The following is a 16,571-nucleotide window of genomic DNA, read 5'->3' as shown; positions in this document are numbered from 1 at the left end:
ACATTGAGTGGGATTCATCTGCCTCACTAAAGGCATCCAAAAATTAAGATGCCTGAGTTGGAACTGGATTCCTTTTAAAGTCAACAGAGAAAACAGACACCTTCCCGTGTGCTTCAGCTGACCTACCTGAAATGCCTTTCTTAGAGTGAGGTGAAGCATCACTGTAAGGTGCTGAAATTCCCTACATCAGCTATGGGAAAAGACAGTGAAACTGAAATTAGATGATGTCAATCCAATACAGTACAAAAAGAACATTGACAATTTGGAAGGAGTTTGGAAAAGATCTATTGAAGCATTTCAGGGTTTGGAAAAGGTGCTCTGTAGTGTGGAACTAAAGAAGTACAATCAATTTTGTTTGTCCAGAAAGGTTAAGAGGTTGCAACCTATGATTACATCTGAAGGAGAAGTATTTGATAGTAGGAGGCTCTTTAATCTTCCAGAAAAAAAGAAGGGATAAAACCACCATAACATAACATAACATCCAACAGCTGAAAGCTTAAGCTAGCACAAAGTAAGTGCAGAAATTAAAGTGCACATAATATACAATGGAGGTGGCTGTATGGAGGAGGCTGTGTGACTGCCACAGCGAGTGACTGTACAAGCTTAAGTATATAGAGGCTTCTCATTGCCTTGAATGCGTATCTATATGGTGTACTACCATGCAAAGTGAAGAGACAGGCTTGGTTAAATTCCTGGTGAGATTTTGTGGCCCCGAATGCACCAGGCAACAGACTGAATATTCACGATTATTCATTCTGGCTTTGAAACTTATGAATTTCAGAACCTGTTTCATAGGGTAGAAAAGAAGCTTAGTACATTTATCAGTGTTGCTTCAAGTTCCAAAGATGCGTGGGAGAAATTATTACCTAAGGCAAAAAGGAAGGTGAAGAAAAGGGGAAGATGATAAAGAGGGAAAAAGAAAAATAATTAGAATTTTCACTCCCACTGCCATCCGTTTGATTAAAATAATTTTAATTTAGTTTTGGATGTAAAATGTATATTTTGCTTTATTTCCAGGTTAATTTCTTTAAATTTTGAAAAAAAAAAAAGAATTTTTAATTTTTATATATTTTTATTTACATTCCACTTTCCCTTTTTCTCTCTCTCTCTCTTTTTAGCCCTCCCTCTTTCACCAAAAAAGAGGTTTGGACATAGAAGACCAAAAAGGGAAGGATGTTGTAAGTTTTTAACAGAAAAAATTATTTAACTGGAAATTAAGTGAAAAGCACATTTTCCTTTTCCTTCATGACATTACACACAGAAAATAAATGATGCCATGACATTTTTTTAAAACTTAATGAACTCTGAAAGATTTATGAATAGTCCTAAATAAATAGAAAGTAATGTCCTAATATTTAATGATTAAATTATTTTCATGATATCTGTGTACTTTTACCTTTTCTCCAGTACTTAGAAAAAAATTCACTATAGGCTTATATCCACAAAGAATTAAGTTATTTCTTTACATCTTTATACAGCAGCAACTGCTGAAATGCTTTTATAAATGAGACCATTTATAGCATCTTACAGGAGACTCTTCTGTTTAGCTTGCTGGGAATGCAGGCAACCTTAACCCACTTGGTATTATGTCTAGAACTTTTATATATATATATTTTGCTTGCTGTTTACAGCCTTTTTTATTAGCGTGCCTTTTTTTCAGAGCGCAGGTTTGCGGAGCAAGCAGCTGCTCATTTGTTTTGTCAGTAATGGAAAGAAGACTTGAACAGCTGATGACAGGTAATTTGGGCTGATGTTCAAGTTCTTATAATAGAACTGTGTCGAAAGCTATCACTTTATCTTACAGTGTATACGTGTGACAAGACTTTCAGAAGAAAAGAAGAAATTTGCACTTCACAGGGTAAATAATAAAACATGAGAAAATAGACAGCAGTGTTAAGAATGACGTATAGAAAAACTACATGGAGGAAGCCATTTCTGGTGCACAACAAGGCGTTTTGCTGGTTGTACGCTGCTGGAATTTTTGATAAGGGTTCATGACTGTCGTGTTGGCACCTCTTCTATCAGTTTTTAATACAAATCTGAAGCATGCTCAGAACATTTGTATTCCTTTATTGGAAAATGAGTGACGTTACCCAACTATGGGATTTCAGAAATTTCTAAGCAAATTTAGCATGCTTTCATTTTGTCCAGTTGGAGCCTAATTTCCACTTGTCATTCACTCTGGAGATCTCTTCTGATGTATTTTCTTGTAGTTGTTTGACAGCTCCTGAATGCTTCCAGTAAACCATCTCCATACATTCATGGCTGTCCTCTGTTCCAGACCTATTTCCATGCAGGAATTCGTATTTCCATCATCCCTCAAGGGAAGGTATTCCTTCGTGGCTCCCTGGAAATGGCAGTTGTAGTAATTACAGTTGTCCTCTACTTCTGCCTTGTCTGACCTTGAAAGTACCTTTTGAATCCCCATCCCTGTCCTCTGCTGCTTTTCTCCGTCACCCTCAACCCTCTTACTGCCTGTCCTATCCAGAGTTCAGGGAGTTCCCTGCTACCTCTGTTACAGCAGTATTTGGCTCCCCGCTGCCACTTTTTAATTCATTCTGTCAGCTTTCCTACCACTGCTGGCTTCAAAAGTTTATTTGCTGTAGGCAACAGAGAGTCCACATATGGAGTGCCTGGAGATGCTGTCCTGGCTGCTGCCCATGCCTTCTGTTAGTGTATGTCTCCAGTTGTTCAGTTGCTTCTTAGCTTGTTCATGAAGCTGTGAAAAAGCTCTTTTTCAGATATTCCCACACATTTGCATTGCAGATGGAGTGTCGGTCATCACTTGTGATGAGTAACACAGTGGTTTTGCTTAGCATCACAAAAAATTAAAATAGAAAATGTTATGAAGAGTTCAGGTGATAGTACACTCATCAGAAGCCATATGCCACAAAAAAATGGCAAAAGCTATTAATTTCAGCCAAATACAGAGACCTTGTAGCATATTCATTATCATTAATAGGAGGTAATTATTAAGTATTTGGATGCACAGAAATATACTTTGTAGCTAGTCATGGCACTTGAAAGCTTGCCACTTGCATAGTGAAACGAACTCCAGATATATATTGGTACTCATGAATTACTTATTTGTTCTGCTCTTCTCTGGCTTCTTCTTTCCAATTTAAGTGGTTTTGTCGTCATTGTGCTACATGGTGTGACTGAAAGGTCATTTTACAACCTGTTGCATCCCCTGGTTGTCACTAGACTCCTTCTGGTACTGTGTCTCCATGCAGCAATTGGATTAAGAAAGGATCCTACAGCTTAATGATCTGGAATAGGGATGCGGTTCTTGGAATGCAAAATAGAGGAGACAAACTTGATGTAGGCTGATGAAAAATTAAGGAGCTAAAATAAAGAGGTACAAATAAAGACAAGAATGAAAGGTAGGGCAATGCATAAATGGCAAATAGACAAGTCAATAATTAATGACAGAAGTGCAAGGCCTATTTTTTATTCTTTGAAGCTTTCCTCATTGGGCACTGTAAATTGAAAAAAGAAAAAGAGTTCATGGATGTTTTTGTCCTTGGTAATCTTCAGCATGCCATTTCCTACCATAGCAAGAAGAATTTGTCAATATTCAGACAAACAACCTGAACTGTACAAATATTGAAGTTCTTACTTCTAACTATAAAGGAATATTAAAGCTATCTAGGTACATTTAATTTTTTGATGTATTGATGTTGATTTGATGTTGTGTTTTTATTTAATCTTCAGCCAATTGCCCTTTTAATTTTAAACCCACATAAAGCAACCTCCAAAATTAAACAACTCTGTATTTCAGTCCCTGTAAATTGGACTATACAATTAATAATGCATCCAGTGTATTATTTTAGAAGAATGGAGAGTCAGTTATATATTTTTTGTAAGCTCTATTGGGATTTAGCCACCTACCTTCCATTCACATTAATGGGACTCACGCAGATAAATTGCTCTCAACAATGTAAGTTTTCACCCTTCGGTCTCAAGCTAGGCCTTCAATTACAACCTAAAGGACCAAACACACCCCGCAGTTATGAAAGACGTATTCCTGGGCACTCAGCATAGAGAGGGAAATATCAAAATAAGGTTATTTGGCAGGTACTGGGAAAAAAACGTTATTTTATAAACGTCAGACAGGACAGATGGAACTAAAAGTCATGCAGCTGAGAGAAGGATCAAAGAAGAACAACTATTTCCTTGATGCAGGGAAGAGAAAGCAACAACAAAGTGTGCAGTACAGTGTGTGCTCCTGACATGGCCAGGTCAGCCAGTGGCTTAGAGAAACTTCTGAGCAGAGTAAAAGGGACTAGAGTCAGGAAGAGGGAATGCATGAATATCTTGAAAAGCTAGAATGAAAAAATGTAGTTTTAAAGTTTCTTCCCTGTAAAGTTGCCAACTCTTAGGCTTTCTTTACTATGATGAAATATATTATATTATTTTAATATTAATGTGCTAATACCAGTGAGTGTGATGATGTTTATTTTGTAAAGGAAAAAAATGGGAAATAAATCAAGTGACAAAATTTTGAGAAAAATGAACCTTCAGACTAAAGAACTAGAGTGTTTGTATGTATTTGTGAGGGTAGTGCAGATGGGAAGGCAGAAAGAGAGGCAGAGAGCGCAAGGGAAAGAGGCAAATAGATTTTAATCTACATTTAAATTATTTTTAAAGCAACCCTATGGTTTTTATAACCTGTCTTTTTCAATGCTGGAGTTGTATTTGGGTTAAAGAGACTTATTGTGTTCAGTCTTTTGCTTTTATTTTTTAAAAAATATTTAAATGACATTCAAAATTGTATTAGATAACTGAGCACACTGGCAAATCCCCAGATTTTTTCAGATACTCAGTTCCTGTCCAGGATACATGAGCCAGGACTCTGGTGTGGATGTACTAGCTCAGATGTCACACTGCACTTGTGTATGTGCCCCACGTGGGGCGAGCCAGCCGTCTACAAAGCGCCATGGTGAAATCCACTACACCTTCCCCACTCTCTGCCTGGTGATCACTCTACACAAGAATGTCTGTGACGCCAGCAGCTACTAGGTTCTTAAATGCATATTACCATGAAATAGCAAGATGGTGGCTTTAGCCTCCAAGATTAAATGTGTTCAGAAATGTTCCTCAGAGAACTGTTTCCTCAAGATATATGTTTCAGCCAGTGCTTCACAGCTACATGTTTTTGGAGGGAAAGAGGACTTTAAAAATAGGTTTTTAACATTATTTTCTCAACCCAAATGCTATTCAAAAGATAAATTAAAGCTTGAGGGCAGTTACTTCATCCTGTTCCAGAATACCGTTTTATTTTTCTTTAATGTATTTAGGTTGGTGGATAGGTAAATGATTGTAACATGAACCTGTTTCTCATAGATGAATGTGTCTAGAAGAACAAAGGAAGAAGAGAGGGCAAGAGGAATGGATGTTAAAGTGAGCAATATATTTCAGTGTTCCTCTTGCTGTTCCGTTAATGGTACCCATGAGAAGACCCATCTTACATTTCATAGCAGTTCTTTTTTCCTCCCATTTCTTCTTCCCTCATGAGCATCATTTATAGAAAAAGTATATCCCTAATATTTTCTATAGTCTTTGACTAGGGAATTCATTATTTGCCAGAAACTAATTTTTTTGTGTGTGTGTTTCTGAAGTTTTACTCATATTTTTACTGTCTGTGGGCTTGAAGCACAAATTATATATTCATTAATAGCAATGCATTTTACAGTGTAAAGCTTGCTTCCTTCTGCCAGTGTTCCTTTCAAATGACTCATGGATTATTCAGGTAAAATAATAATTATCTCCCAAGAATTAAAATAAAAATAATCTGTTCTGACTGTCCCTGCTTTATCGTAATGTTGGATAACAGGATAAGTTCAAATGAACATTTTTACTTTCTTTCTGTCATGCTAATTTGCAGCTAAGATTACATTTCTGTGATTTTCATCTCCTATGGCTCAAGAATTCTGACATTTCTGCCTGCCTCCTGTGTTAGCCCCCAGACTCATTCATGCACTTCTTATGCTGAAGTGAATATAATAAGAATACGAATTGAATAACAGCAAAACTGTTCAAGAACATTTGGTCCTTGGAGGAAAAACACTTTCCACATAATCCCATTGTTGCTGAAGGAACAAGATTTCCACTGAAATAGCAGTTGGAGCATATTCAATGTGGGTTTAGCAGAACTGTGAGGGAAAAGTGCCCTGGTGGTCCCTCTCCGCAGTTCGCATTATCCAGGAGTCCCCTCTTCCAAAGAGTGGTGCAGTTTCCTGGCTATGCAACCTTCTTCTCTTGGAGGGAATATTTCACAGCAGGGCTGTTTTCAAGGATCTGTAAATGTATCTGCATCATTAGCTGTGGGTGAGCTTGGAAAATCTAAACCCCACAAATTTCTACCCGGTCTGTTTCAGATACTTTGCAGTTTTGTGGGTGTTTGTACCAAAGTGGTGTGACGATTTGTTAGCAGTGAAGTAGCTACATGCTAAGCTTTGTAATCAGACTGGAATCCAAATTACACACCGATGTTGTATAATTCAGCTCTGGTATTGTGGCCTAGGCTGGTATCATATGACGTGTGCTATTATGGAAATTGCCCCAGACTGGTGATAATGTTAAATGTCTGCTCATATGTTCAACTTATGTGGGAATGTCTTTGTTCCCAAAACCAAGAATGTGCAGAGGAAGAAGAGCAAACTGAGTCTGCTTAACACCTCTCACTAACAGTGAACATGGTGCTGTGTGAGTGACAGTCAGTGTAAGTCATTTGAAAACAGGAGCTTGAAAGCAGGTTTTAATAAATTCAGTTATCATTTTTCTAACTTTGTTTTATGACTTTTTGCCCAGCTGCAATAGGTAGAACATCATCTGGAAATGCTACAATACATAATTTTTCACTGATGCTTTAGCAGTGGAAGATGGACCTTACCCAAAGTGTGCATAGAGAGCTGTGAAATGTGGCACTCAAATTTCTCAAAGAAACAGTTTTCTTCACTGAATGTGGATGCTGAAAATCAATTATATGTAGATTGGCTCTGAGAGAGACAAGCTGTTCTGTTGATTTAGGCATGACCTGTGTTGTGACGCTTCATCTCCCACTGAACTAAATATTCTTTCAAATGACATATTAATGGGAGGGCATCCAAAATACTTGCTAGGCAAATGAATGTGTAATAGCCAGATGGTTTATTTGGATTTTCAGTAATCCGCAGAGGATCAGAAAAGGGATTTATTTAGGATTCAGTAAGTTATGGCTTGCAGTTACCTGTGTTAAAGTGTCTTGAAATACAGTAGGTTATAACTGTAGATCTGTTCTGTTCTTTTCTTATTCTGCCACATTTGTAAAGCACTGTGGAAAATGTCAGCCAACTTTTCATGGCATGGTACAAGCACAGGTGGGGAAGTTTAAGAAATAGGGGGTTGTAAAAGAGATGGAGAAACAAATTACCCAATAATCCCTTCTGCTATTCTTAGGACTATTCAAATCTTTCATCCCACATCAAATTCCTTCTATTCAAAATTTAGCATAAAGACCATAACACGTGTCTCAGAACATGGAATCAAACTTACCTTGTGAGCCTATCTACATAACTCTTTTTAACAGATGAAATGTATTTTGGGATGTCTTCTCTGTACTTGAACATATTGTGCTGAGACAGAAACCTCTAATACAATACTGTACAGTCTCGCTGTTCATGCTTTTAGCTCTGTACGTGTCTGGTCAAATGTCCTGAGCATATGCACACTCTCTGCAGCTGGGAGAGTGAGCCACAGATGTTACATTTATATAAAGGCTGGCTTTTCTCCACCTGGTTCCCTAATTTACAGACATATTTTTTTCCCTCCGTGACCATGAATGGGTCCCTTTGATGCTACTCTCTATTCGGCATGGAGGGGAAAAAGAGATTGAGTTTCACTGAATGTTGAGTTTTGTCTGGAACATATTTCTGCTGGGGAAAATTGAACTGTTTCTGAAGCATTTCAGAAATTCACGTCTTCTGTAGACCAATACCGCTGCCACTGTGTGTTCCACTGGCAGCAATAGTGGACAAAAATGATTCCTGCCTATGGTACAGTTAGGAAATCAGCAAAACACTTAAAACCCAAATGTGTCACTCGAGCAACATGATGAAGTCTAAAATCTGTAGAATTCAGGAAGAACTCTCCAAGGCTGCTTATCATTGGATTTGTCCCAGCTGTTAAAGGTTTTTTGGGAAAACCTTGCCCCTCAGACCCAAAGTTCTGCCACTGAGACTGCACAGCAGGATCACATATTTGCTATGTTTGCTGCTTAGGAGATCTCTCTCCTGAGTAATTCAGCGAACAGCCATTCATGCACCTCGGGTCTCTCTAGCGCCCAGTTCGTTGAGTGAACTTATCTGATTGTATTGAGTTCTACTAAAACTGTTGTGCAGTGATGTAAGGGTATGGCAGTAAAAGTACAGTGAATTCATTAATTTTTCACAATGACAGACAACTGGATAGACTACAGAGAAAGCCAGATCATCGGATTTTCCTCCTTCTGACTTGTAAGTCCTAGACAGTCCGGTATAAGTCTTGGCTTCTTTCCTTTTGGTTTCATGTACATGACTTAGCTCTTACGGGCAAGACTTCTTGCCAGCTGTCTGGATATTTGTGGAACACAGGAGCTGTCTGCTTGCTCTCCCACAGGCTGGGGATAGCCTAATCCCTAGGTTTTGTAATTGAAGGCCAAATCCGTTAATGACTGACTAGACAGAGGAAGAGCTACATGCCTGTGCTCAGAAATGTGCTCAGGTTCTGCACCTGAGTCTCACAAAAACACTAAGTGGAAGCTCTGAGATACCTCCCTTGCTGGCAAACCCTGTTGGTTGGCTCTGGCATCCCCATGCTCGATAACTCTCCCAGATGTCAACCACATCTTGGGGGGGCTAACTCTCCTCCTTGGTGTCCATAGAGATATCTGCAGGTTTCAGCTAACACCAGGACTTCCCTACCTGTCTCTGGGCGCCTGACTTTAAGCTGCGGCTGTGCTGAGCCTCACTGTGTAGACCCTGTGTCGAATGCCTGCCATGCAGCAGGAGACCATCCATCCTCAGTTATGTCTTATGACATATTACCCTCATTTTCTATGCAGTCACCTCTAGTGCTCCAGCCTGTAATCAATGTTGTCCAGAATACCAGTGGCAAGTATAGGCATCTTTGTGAACCAAGGCAGAAAAATGTCTACCAATCCTTGAATTTAGAAGGTAGTCTTTCCACAATTTGTCACTTACTGCTCACTCAGTTTCACTGTGAGCAATGTCTCTGCCTGAAATGTGAGCCATAGCTATAAGCCAGATGTCAGTAAAAAGTGGATTATCCCTGCTTCAGCATCCTTTACTGTGATTCAATTTTCGTACATGATAGGCACTACTGTTCAACAAGCGGCACTGCCACTGGTCAGCATTTGATATAAACAAACATTTGAGACCATAAACTGGAGAGGTGCTTGGTCAAACAATTGATCAGTGGGTAGATGAAACTGGTAATACAAACAGGCTGTAAGCTAGAAGTAACACCGGGAAAGCAGATGTATGCTTGAAGACAATGGGCTTGATTTATATGAGTACATAAAGAAGGATATTTCTGAAAGTAATAGAGATTAAAGGTGCTGAGACAAAACATAAGCATTTTTAAACAAAAGGGACTGTTTGAGGGGGAGTGTGATCATTTTTACTAGTTTAATCTGGCAATAAGAAATACAGTCCTTGTCAGCATTTGATCTCAGAATTCATTTTAAGGATTCAGGAACCAAATCTTACATGAGCCAGTGCAGCTTCTGCTTAAGTGGGGAGCTGTTTTTCCGATTGTTTTAACAGGCAATATGTAATATGTGCAAGTCTCCAGAGGTCAATAGAGTTTGCTGTAGTTATCAGGAGAAAATACATTTCATGGTGAGTAGAGGAAACAGAATTCTTTTAATATCCACAATATCGTTTTAATGGTTGATAAAAGATTCTCTACACACACGTGTATACGTAAGTGTGCACACACACGTACACACACAAAGAGATATTAGTAATATGCTTCAAACAAAATAATTTCCTGCAGGTATGATTTTACAGTATATTTAGGAAAGCTATGAAAAATACAGCAAAAGAAAGGAGAAAGGAAAAAAATATGGCTTTCTGTAAACTAAAGTGAAGGTAATTGTAGGATCTTTCAGTTCACACCAAAAATACTGGATGGTATTTGGAAAAACTACTGGCAGCCTGAGAAATGGTGTCGGTTCCTGACATCACTCAAGCCTGTGACAAACCTCCCATTGGCTTTCATGAAACCAGAATTACATCCATTATGTTTTTCACATGGCAAAGTACACCTACAGCAAAATAAGTTTTCAGAGCCTTTGTCCCTCTCCTTTTGATTATCCTTACTGTAGTGAAATCTTTAAACAACGTGTTACCCTTCATCTCAAAAGGAAAAAGTTGTATGTGTTTCTTATAGAGTAAATCTTTTGTTTTGCACAATATGATCAATAGAAATCCTGGAGGGAGAAAGTTTCCCCTGAAGCCTAGACCAGCATTAAGTAGAGGTTGCTTTATAACATTTGGGTTGTTTTGGAACAGGTTGCCCAGAGAGGTGGTGGATGCCCCATCCCTGGAAACATTCGAGGTCAGGTTGGACGGGGCTCTGAGCAACCTGATCTAGTTGAAGATGTCCCTGCTCAGTGCAGGGGGGTTGGACTGGATGACCTTTAAAGGTCCCTTCCAACCTAAACCATTCTATGATTCTATGATTCAGTAAAGCTGTTTTCAGGAAGTTTTATGGACATCTCTATTCTTAATAAATTCTACAAAAGTCTGCGCAATGACAGTATTTTTTCTTGTTATATTGATACCGAAGTTTTTCAAATACAATAGTTACAAATAAAGGTTTATTCTGTGACCTCCTTTGTTGGTTTGGGGAAAAGTACTATAGAGACAAATTTCAGGAGCCAATATTCAGTAGGGAAGAGAGGTTGTTATTGTTCGGAAAATATAATATGTCAATACTGTCAAAAAGTAAGTGTGTATCTAAACCGAGTGCTCAGCATAATTGGAATACTACAGATTTCCCCAGGAAAACTGGTCCCACACCTGGTGTGATCAGAAACTGTGGTCAAATACTTGATGAAATTCTCAGCTGGTTTAAGTAGGTGTAATGACCCTGACTTCAACAGGTAGTTGGCATGGAGGAGAATTTAGTCTGTTAACTTTTTGAAAGCAACCATTTTATTTATTTTTCAGCTCTGAGCATTTATGTTCCAGCTGGTCTCAAAAATCACATAACTGGAAGCTGTAAAGGCATACTGGGCTAAAAACGTGGCAGGAAACTTGGCATGAAACAAGACACTGAAAACTTGAAGCAGAAACTATGGCAACCTGAATCACTTGTTGGATGAAATGTGCAGGATTTTCACCAGTGACACCTGGGGGAGGACAGTTTCACCTCAGCAGCACTCTCTTGCAGTACAGGCAAAGGCTGCGAGAAATAATTCCCTCCTTGATTTGTCATGTGTGAGATGGCAACCCAAACAGCATTCTCACACATGCTCTTTGGAGCACCCCAATAAAAGAAGGACATGGACAAACTGGAGTGAGTCCAGTGGAGGACACCATTGGTCAGGAGGCTGGAGCACAAGGAGTATGAGGAGAGTCTGAGGGAGGTGGATATGTTCAGCTTGCAAAGGAGAAGGATCTGGGGTATGAGAGGTGTGTGGTGATAGGATGAGAAGCCAAGGCCAAAAACAGAAACACAAGACATTCAGATTAGGTATGAGGAATGTAGTTTTTCACCATGAGGATTGTCAAACACTGGGAAGGAAGTTTTTGATGCTCTCTAGAGATATTCAAAACTCAACTGGACAAAACCCTGCAAACTGATCTAATGTGGCTTTGCCTTCAGCAAACATGACCTTCAGGGGTCCCTCCCAGCCCGAATTATTCTGTGTTTCTATGATACTGTTCAGTTTACTTAAATTATTCTCTTTGTTTTCAATGAGAAGTGATGGTTTCAGAAATGGATCCAGCTGTTGATTATATGCTTCAGGGGGCAACGTTAATGGAGGAGCTGCAGCCCTTTTAGCCCCCTGGTAAACTCAGGCCTTAGTTTTTATTGTTTCCTACCTTCAGCTATTGTGTAGCATTGCTGAGCTCATAAAGCAGCTGCGGTGAGTGGTGTGAAAAGTAATTGCTGCATATACTTCATACGGTTTGTAAAATGATTTGGAAGTTACTGTAGAGAAGTGAGCTGCTACTTTTTTATCACTATAGAAAACCTCAAAATCACTAGATAAGCTATATGTATATACATATATAAATATAAATATGGATCCCAGTTGCTAAGGTAATTCCTGCTACCTTAGAATCTGGCCCTAAAAATTGGCCACAGCTCATTTTTTTCCAGAAATAGTGCTAGTGCTACAATGATAACCCGAGTAAGATGGAGCTCCAGGTGACATACCTGACTGTTAAGATGAGTGCAAGGGAAAACTGAACAAGAACTTGAAAGAGAAATCTGTAAATATCAAGATAGCACAACCACCTCAAGACATCCCCTAAAATGTTAGTGTCTGAACAGGTATAAAATGGAAGCATGGTATAAGTTTAGCTGACAAAGAAAATCCTGTTGCAGGGGGGATCTATGTTGGTACATAAACACTGCAAGAGGGAGCCTCTGCCCTCTTAAATTCAGATTCTCCACATGAGATTGATTCTTTTCTTCCAAGAATACAGTAAGAGTCCTTTATGCATCCTGCTTGCCTCAGCTTCTATTTCTTTTCTCTACTTTTTAGACAAGAATGTCCATATATCTCACAGGGTGGGCCTAGACTTCTATTAATTAAACTTTCAAGACCTTTGAAGATGAAAAAGAGAAAGTATTATTATCAAGGATTATTTAAACTACCTTTTTGTGAGGTTGAAATACAGTCCAGCTGAGAACTACATGCCAAAGCCTTAGAAAAAATAGTCAACCTGTGGGTTTTCAGCCAGTACGATGTCAAATTAAAATTATACTTCGCAACAGTAAATTCAGTGCTGATAAATCCATGTGGATTAAATGTAGGAAGCTGAAAAAATAAACACCTATTTTTCTCATCCAGATCATTTGCCTTCCTGTTAGGGTTTTATTTAAAAAATAAAAAAAAGCTGAAATCTGTATGTGGAGATGTAAACAAGTGCACAGGGAAAAAAGTAAGTACTTAGCAGCAGTGAAGTTTGTCCAAGGATTACTACAGTGAATAAAACCAACGTCCCTTTTAAAAGCTGAGTGTACTATTTTGGGAATGTGACCCCTTTTCATGAATAAATGACGTGGTGACATTTACAGATAAAGCAAGATTTAACTGCTATGAAAGGAGATGACAAATGTCAGGATGTCAGTAATGATCTGTGAACATAATGGTCTCTCACCAGAGCACTGGGTAGATATATAATGTAACTGTCGCCTACTAATGCTGCCATGGAAGAAGAAAAGCAATGCAATATGAGGAAGATCAAAAACCTCTCTGGAACCAACCTTAAAGTCTGATTGATAGGCATTGGCACAACTTGGCTAATAAATTATGCTGCTAATGACTTAAAGTTTTACCTTGTGCACATTACTATTACACACTGTGAAATTCCTGTATAACTTACAACTGTATTGTGTCAGAGGATAAAGTGTTGGCCATCAAAATAGCTTTCTGACAGTTTCTTTATCCCTCCTCTACTGCCAGAGCTCGGCTGTTGTGAAGGTCTTGCTGGAGTTGAATGGATTTACAGCAACCAGAGCCTGGTTCGTGGAGCCCAGGTTGCTGTAGAGCAGAGCAGGATTTTCCCCTGGCGTTAATTGGCTGTGGGAAGGATCACTGAGACCTCCTACCCATGGCAGGGTTGTCCCTTTCAAGTATTCTCAAGTGTTATGTCTCATTTTTTTCACACTGTGGCAGATCGTACGTAGGCCCAGCATTGTGATTGCTGTCAAACTTGATTACTTCCTTGGGAAACCTAGAAATATGGTAGGAAAAAAAAGCTTGGCATTATTTATGCAGTTGTCTTCTGAAGTTGTCTCAGGCAACTGCCTCCCACTCCGGGCCCCAAACCAAATCCCCATTTGTCTCATATATCAAGTGCTTTCTCCAGCTGACAGATAAATTGAATCCCGTTTGCTATTTAAAGTGAGGAGAGCGTCTGGAAATCTGAAGGTTTAAAAATCCTGAGACCTAAGCATAGCGTAGCATGGAAGGCAGGGAGTTTCTCTGCATGAGCTCCCCAGCCTCCTGGCAACCTCACAGCTCTCAGCTGTGCAGAGGGTTTTGCTTTCTTCGTGCTTTGCTTCGACAGTTAGTTGACCTTTTCTCTGAATAGGTTAGCCTGCCACAGGGCTTGTGTTACCCAGAAGACCAAGGATGTTTTCAGAGAGATGGTGAGACTGTGATTGAAAGCCAGACGTAGTCAAGCTCTTGTGCAATAATGCAGGAAGCATTTGGCTGGTAGATTTTTTATGAGAAGAAATATCATGGATAAAATATAAACATTAATACAATAAAAATGCCAAGCTCTGGAACATAGTGAAGATGATGCTGAACAATGAATAGATGTATTTTTAGGAAATATTCTGAGTTAAAACTACTGTTAATAATTCACAAGTGTGTCTTTAACACTACTTGTATAGATACAGTAATCAGAGTATCTCTAAGGCAAATCCACATTACAATGGAAACTCATCCCAATGTGCTGTATCTTTTGATCTGCACTTTACAGTCAGAGTCATCTATGACAATGGAGATGGAGGTGGCATTTCGGATAAGACAGCCAGCATTGTAGTAATCATATATTGATATCCAGCAAGGATTCACCTCAATTAACATTATCCATCTAAAAGTTAGATGTCTTCTCTAAGCGAATTCTTTTAAGCTTCCTGTAAAGTCAATGGAGAGATGTAGGCAGTGCAGAGAGTAATCGACCCTATCCTGAGATAAGTATTGTAAGAAAAAATGTGCTTATTTCTTGCTGTTCAGTGTAGAGAGGTCCCAACTCTCCAGAATAGATGCCTAATTTTGAGGTAGCTATACTTTGGTGAGACATAAGGGAGGGGGAAGGAGTAAAGACGTGCTGTTCTAATTTCCGTGGAATCAGCTGATCTGAAGGGTCAATTGCTTTAACACAACCTTGTTACTGTGCAGCATTAAACTATTAAACCTGATTAGGGATTTATAGTGAGGAGTCCTTCAACCACCATAACTTGCACAGATGCAAGAAAATTAATACTAAAGAAAAGAAGTGCACTTTCTAAACTACAAAATGCATAATTAAAAAGTGCACAACTGAAGAAGAGTTAAGTCTGAAACACTTGTGGTATTATGAAAGCATTGAGCTAGTTAATCAGTATCTATGTGTGTCCCTTTTTAAACGCTACTCAGTTAAAGAGAAGTGGCAGATAGTTCTGATGTTGAATCTTAAGATGGTTATTGTGAAACTTTCCTTCTTTCTGACAAAAGAGACACACCATTTGGAGAAGCAACACAATCATTCTAATAATAACTGGGGAAAAGCCAATGTCAATGCTCTCAGCATGTAAGACAAAATGGATTCCTGTTTGTATAATTCTGGTGTTCCTGCTGATCCAGTGGGGATCGTTGGTTGTATTTGTGTTGATATGAATGTCCCGGTCAGTAAAGGTTATTGGTCAAGACCAGGTTTTGTGATGTGAAGCAGTAATTTTAGAGGCCATGTATTAAATGATTTTAGTCCACAAAGTCTCTTCTTGAAAATGTTAAAAGGTAGTTTCTGGGTGGACTAACCAGGGTCTGATTACTGCTTAGGTCTAACTTTTAACACATCCATCTTGATTCAGGGATTTCTAATCTCACATGTTTCTAATTTGTTATGTGCATAGTCTAGTATTAGTGGACCATTTCTGTTGAAACTACTTGGGATTTTTCAATGTAGTTCTTTTTCCTTCATTTATTGTAATATTTAATTAACTCTTACAATTGGGTGCATTTCTAGGTTACAGTTATTGGACTATTATGTACCTCTGTTGGGGTGAGAAGCCCATTACAAAATGTGCTAACAGTTCTACTGCTCGTGGAAAACCTAGGAGAGAGTTTTACTTTTTTATTTTCAGGGTACTGAGTTTTAGTCTCGTTTTTAATGGCCTTTATACTCATCAGCTAGCGAAGGACATTAGTGGTTATCTCAGCCCTGATGCTTACTAACAAAGACTGACAACTGCTGACACAACAACTTGCCTTGAATTATTTTTGGGTAGGGGGTGGAATGGGTTGGCTTAACACAAACATGTAATTTCAGTAAACCACCATTTCCAGAAAATGGCATTGTTTCAAATTTCCTTTGCTGACAGGGTGATGCATTTTTTCCCCAGTCCTCTCTTAAAAAAGTCATGCAGAGGATTGAATAGGAAAATGGTGCTGAAAGGAGAATTACAATATGTACTCAGTGTCAGTCAAAATCTTCCATTTTAATTTTTATTCTGAGTTCTACTCAAGTATAAATATGTATACAAATTCTTGTCCTTAATTAACTGTAGAGCTTACAGAAAGCATTTATTGCTATCCATTTCTTTCCTATTCCTCCCCTTATCTCCCCTGATAAGAG

General features: G+C 38.8%; 1 long non-coding RNA gene across 1 annotated transcript in view; it reads left to right on the top strand.

Annotated features, from left to right (window-relative positions):
- The window catches only part of LOC142055711 (uncharacterized), a 51,756-nt gene that overhangs the window by 25,116 nt on the left and 10,069 nt on the right, over positions 1-16,571 (top strand). Inside the window, exons 2-3 of the long non-coding RNA XR_012659997.1 lie at positions 1,119-1,178; positions 1,661-1,737. This is a non-coding gene — a long non-coding RNA (uncharacterized LOC142055711). The remainder of the gene's footprint in view (positions 1-1,118; positions 1,179-1,660; positions 1,738-16,571) is intronic.

This window comes from Phalacrocorax aristotelis, chromosome 3, assembly GCF_949628215.1.
Source record: "Phalacrocorax aristotelis chromosome 3, bGulAri2.1, whole genome shotgun sequence".
NCBI lineage: Eukaryota > Metazoa > Chordata > Aves > Suliformes > Phalacrocoracidae > Phalacrocorax > Phalacrocorax aristotelis.
Note: the sequence above shows the minus strand (reverse complement) of the source record. Positions and strands in the feature narration are given on the sequence as shown.